A 6,000-nucleotide genomic window follows, 5' to 3' on the forward strand; every position below is an offset into this window, starting at 1 on the left:
AGATTTCATTATGAACTACATACGGATGTATATAAATGCTTTTTAAGTGTGGATTCATTTATTTTGCTCCGTATGTAGTCCACCTAGTGGAATCTCTACAAAGACTTACATTTAGGAATGGAGGGAGTACTACAGTACTACCTCCGTCCTGGTTTATAGGTCCCTTTTATAGTTTGTGCCAAATTTTGACTAAAGATTTAACTAACAAAATGTTAATGCATGTCAAGAAAAATTATCTCATTGGGTTCGTATTTGAACATAGTTTTCAAAAATATAATGTTTGGTGACATGCGTGAACATTTTCTTAGTTTAATATATGGTCAAAATTTGGCACGAAATACAATGGGGGCCAATAAACCTGGACAGAGGTAGTATTGTTCACTTGTGCTCCCCGCCCCTCCATTCATTGAACAACCCCATGGGTGAATAAACATACAGTAAGTACTGTATTTATATAGAACGAACAAGGTCGAACTATTTTCGCGTAGTTAAAAGTTGAGGGCGGGGCTTTTCTCGGGCAGTACGCGCGGCAGTTTTCGGGTAGGCGGTTTGACAGAGAGGCGAGGAGGGTGAGCGAGTCGGGCTATGCGATTTGATGGTGCATTACTGCTGGAAAGACTTGTGATATGACCACTCACTATAGTCATGAATTACTGGAGCTCCGACCGGGGTGATGCCCCCCTTCTGTTCGGCGCTCTAATCTGGTGCATGACACGTCGACCCGGATGCAGGCTCTCCCAGATGTTGGAGTAGTAAGAAGGAGCAAAGAATGATGCGGTATATACTAGTACTATACTACTCCCTCCGTTCCTAAATATAAGTCTTTGGAGAGATTTCACTATGGACCACATACGGAGAAAAATGAGTGAATCTACACATAAAATGCATCTATATACATCCGTATGTGGTCCACAGTGAAATATCTACAAAGACTTATATTTAGGAATGGAGGGAGTACTACTCAGGTCGGAGGAGTGCGAACCACGGCAGCCCAGTGAACCAACAGTGCGAACCACGTTAGCCCAGTGAACCAGCAATAGAAAACAATGTGGTGATATGGCCATAAAAAACAATGTGCTACTGTCCATACTGTAGCATGTACAGTAACACTCCTCTTTGTTTGGATCCTTGAGTTAGAGCTAGTTTGGGTTGAAATAGCCTCAAATTATCGAAACAAGAGGGGTTAGTTTGAGCTAGTTTTCTCTAACCCAGCTAAAAAAACTAGCCCGGTGGAGAGGTTCTAATTGGGTTAGTTATCCTTGGGCCCACTAAAAGAGAACTAAAAAAATCTCACCTGCCCACACCAGATCGCTCCCCCCCTCTCGCACGACTCCTCTCTATTCCCCATAGGGCCGCCTGCCCAAGCGCCGCTCGCCCTCTCTCTCCTCCGGCCACCCTCTCCTTCTGGCCTCCGCCGCCCTACTCCGGCCAGCCTCTCCCTCCGGCCTTCGAAGGTTGCCCCCCTCCCCCTTCACCAGTCGTTTTTCTCCCTCTGTCGTGCGCGGCGGTGATGCATCTACCAAGGAGGTCACGAGAGGGGTGAGTTTGTTCGTTCCTTCTCTGTCTCACGGCCATATCATTGATCTTGCTTGCTCTAGCGCTAATTCTGATTTGGAAAAGTAGATCCTGATCAAACTTGCTATAAATTTGTGGTGCACGCATGGAATTGTTTGATGCTGCTTGAGGAGGTAATAAATCTTTCTAGAGGCCCAAAGATTCAGGTCACCTTTCTAGGTATTTCAATTTCAGGCTTGCATTATTTGTAGAGGCCCAAACATTCAGTTCACCTTTCTAGGTATTTCAATTTCAGGCTTGCATTATTTCTAGAGGCCCAAAGATTCAGTTCACCTTTCTAGGTATTTCAGTTTCAGGCTTGCATTATTTCTAGAGGCCCAAAGATTCAGTTCACCTTTCTAGGTATTTCAGTTTCAGGCTTGCATTATTTCTAGAGGCCCAAAGATTCAGTTCACCTTTCTAGGTATTTTAGTTTCAGGCTTGCATTATTTCTAGAGGCCCAAAGATTCAGTTCACCTTTCTAGGTATTTCAGTTTCAGGCTTGCATTATTTCAAGAGGCCCAAAGATTCAGTTCACCTTTCTAGGCATTTTAGTTACAGGCTTGCATTATTTCTAGACGCCCAAAGATTAAGTTCCCAGTCGGCGGCAGGTGGCCCTGCTACCCATGTCGGTGTCGACCTCAACTCGCAAGGGCCGGTGTCGGTGTCAAAACCGGCGGATCTCGGGTAGGGGGTCCCGAACTGTGCGTCTAGGCGGATGGTAACAGGAGACGAGGGACACGATGTTTTTACCCAGGTTCGGGCCCTCTTGATGGAGGTAAAACCCTACATCATGCTTGATTAATATTGATGATGTGGGTTACAAGAGTAGATCTACCATGAGATCAAGGAGGCTAAACCCTAGAAGCTAGCCTATGGTATGATTGTTGTTCGTCCTATGGACTAAGGCCATCCGGTTTATATAGACATCGGAGAGGGCTAGGGTTACACAGAATCAGTTACAAAGGTAGGAGATCTACATATCCATATCGCCAAGCTTGCCTTCCACGCCAAGGAAAGTCCCATCCGGACACGGGACGAAGTCTTCAATCTTGTATCTTCATAGTCTTGGAGTCCGGCCGATGATGATAGTTCGGCTATCCAGACACCCCCTAGTCCGGAACTCCCTCAGTAGCCCCTGAACCAGGCTTCAATGATGACGAGTCCGGCGCGCATGTTGTCTTTGGCATTGCAAGGCGGGTTCCTCCTCCGAATAATTTATAGAAGATTGTGAACACCAGGATAGTGTGCGGCTCTGCAAAATAAATTCCACATACAACCGTAGAGAGAATAATATTACACAAGTTCAATCTGCTGACGTATTTTGTGGCGTAACGTCACACCACTACCAAGCCTTCAAATTATTTTTATTGTTCCATCTCAGCGCGTTTAGCGAGGCGGTTTCCTTGGCACGTCTTGTCGAAGCAGAGATCGTGTTCCCCTTATTCCGGGATTCCCATCAATACGGACATGGGTAACCCAACCGCGCCATTGATTGCGACGCTTGGGAGATAAGCGAGTTTTATCAGGCCGGTGGGGACGCATGTTTCCGTCCGCCCATATAAGGGGATAAAGATCCAACCTTTTTATCTACGCCTTCTTCCTCCTTGGCTTATCCATCTCTGCGAACTCGAGCTCTAGCGCCCAAGCCCGCACATCTCACCTCAACCTTCTCCAAATATGTTCGGAGCGGGAGGCAAGTGGATGGCCTCCTCCGTCACGGAGGGGCATATCCAGAAGTTGCGCAGTGCCAGGTACTTGTCCAACGACATCGCGCATCGGCTCCCCGACGAGGGAGAGCTCATCCCCACCCCTAGGCCCCATGAGAGGGTAGTATTCCTTCCCCATTTCCTTCGCGGACTGGGCTTCCCACTTCATCCCTTTGTCCGGGGGCTCATGTTCTACTACGGCCTAGATTTCCATGATCTGGCCCCGAATTTTATCCTCAACATCTCGGCGTTTATCGTCGTGTGCGAGGCCATCCTCTGCATCCAGCCCCACTTCGGCTTGTGGCTCAAGACCTTCAGTGTCAAGCCGAAGGTTGTGAAGGGCAGCCAAGCGGAGTGCGGAGGCGCCATGGTGGGCAGGATGTCGCACGTTACGTGGCTGGAGGGCACCTTTGTGGAAACCATCAAGGGGTGGCAATCGGGGTGGTTCTACATCACCGAGCGCGTGATCCCAAATGGGCAGCGGCCCCCGAATTCAGATCCGGCATCCCCACACGGCTCACCTCCTGGAAAGAGAGCGGCCGGATTTGGGGCGACTCGGAGGAGCTCACCGGACTCCAAGCCTGCATCCAAAAGCTGGTGGACAAGAAGCTCAAGCTTGTCAACATAGTCCAGGTCATGCTCATCCGCCAGATTCTCCCGTGCCAACGACGGGGCTTCAATATGTGGGAGTTCGATCTGGCGCAGCACCAGACTTTTAATGGGCTCTTCGACACTACGTACGAAGAGGTCTGGAAGGTGCTGTTCAAAGGCGCCGAGGCTCCCGCATCCGCTACCGAAGATCGCGGATTCAGCTCGCAGCATCCAGCCGACGAGGTAAGTGATATTGTCCTTTACGGGACGCTTGTTATTCATAGTTTGACTCTATGCGGGATCTAAACTCCCTTTCCTTTGATAGGATTGGCTGAAGAAGGCCGCATAGGCTATCTGTTCGGCCCCATTGCCAGAGGACCCAGCTGACGCCCGCCTAATGGGGCTGCTGGCTCCGGCACCCCACGTGGTGCCGGAGAAGAAGGCCAAGAAGAAGGCCACGGGGACTCGGAGGAGTTCCCGTTTTCAGGTGCTATCGGACGATGAATCCGAGGCTGACTCCTCCCACCAAGGCGAGGAGGAGAAGAAGAAAGCCTCTCCCCCAGTGGGGGGAGGGAAGAAAAGGAAGGCCTCCCCAACAAGGGAGGCCAAAGGGTCCAAGAGGGGAAAAACTCTTCCCCGGACTGTTCCGCCAAAGCCAGTGACGATGACAAGGACTGGCCTCCAAGGGCCAAGCCTCTGGCGAGATCGTAAGTATCCGGACTCCCGAATAACTTCAAGGTTTTCGTTTTCCGCCACATTATGTCTTTCTAATGCCGCATACAACCCTGCAGTCCGCCTAAGGATGATCTCCCCACTTCGTCGAGCGGGTCCTTAGGGGCGTCGGATATGGATTCTCTTCCGACTGCCTCCACCCCCCCGTGATGCGGACAATGCCGAGGTGGGATCCCAGGAAGGGACCCACCAGGAGGAGAGGGCCCCGGAGGTGTCGCAAGACAACCTCCCGGACTTTGCACCGGACTCAGCCCCGGAACCCATAGTGGCTCCGGAGTCCGGCCGGCGACCCCTTCATAAGAAGGGCAAGACCGCGACACCAGCTGCCTCCGTCCAACCGAAGGTGCCGGATAATTTGCTGGAGGCGCTCAACGACGCCTCCATCAAAGAGGAACACCGCACTGTTATGAGTGCGGTGATTCAGAAGGTTCAGCTCGCCAAGAGCGGGCTGACCGAAGCCTGCAGCAGCCTTCTAACAGGCTTTGAGGTAAGAATTTCAATATATATAAAATGGTACCGCATAGACAGTAGCCCCTGATGCTCGGTTCAGTGTTCGGAAAGAAAAGCCGGACTGAGGATCTTTAGAAAGATAAACACAGGAGTCATGAAAATATGTCAATATGGGATTGCAGGCTTTGCTGCTGACCTCTGCCGCACTGACTGCGGAGGTCAAAACTTTGAAGGAAAACCTCGAGCGGTCCGAGAACGAGCTCGGCCATGCCAAGAAGCAACTCGAGGAAAAAGAAGGTGAGTAATACCTTATGAAGATTGTACCTTACAGAAAAGGATTTGGTTGCAAGAAAATGACAACGATAACTGGGGTATTGCAGGGGCCACTAACGAGGTGGCGACCCTGAAGGAGGCGGTGGCCGGGGCCGAACGCAATGCGGCTGCGGAGCGCACCGAGCGAGAGAAACAGGAGGCGCGGGTGGCGGAGGTACAGCAAGAGCTCCAGGATCTCGTGAGGAAACATGAGAGCCTGGAGCGTGACTCGAAGACTCGAGAGTCTAAGCTTGCAACGGCCCTTGAGAGTGCCAAAGCCGCTAAGGCCGAAGCCTACAAGGCCCTCCAGGAGATAGAGGCGGTGAAGAAAATAGCAGTGGGTAAGGCATTTTTCATGCAAAGTAAGTATGTGAGTGTTAATTACCTGTTGCTTACCCGAATTCGGAGCTCTCCAGGAGCGTTCGCAGATCTTCCCCGCAGCGTTTCCGATGCTGCCGCATTCTACCAGGCCGAGGAGGGGAGCTCAATGGAGAAGGTCTTCTGGTCTCAGTATGCTGAGGCCGGACATCCGGTGCCCCTGAGCGACCAGCTGAAGCAGTTGGTCGAGCTCCACAAGGCAGCCGAACAGGCCATGAAGGGCCTCATAGTTCGGCTGTGGCCTAAGGAGGCTATACCTGGGAGCTACTTCGGC

Source organism: Triticum aestivum, chromosome 5B, assembly GCF_018294505.1.
Source record: "Triticum aestivum cultivar Chinese Spring chromosome 5B, IWGSC CS RefSeq v2.1, whole genome shotgun sequence".
NCBI lineage: Eukaryota > Viridiplantae > Streptophyta > Magnoliopsida > Poales > Poaceae > Triticum > Triticum aestivum.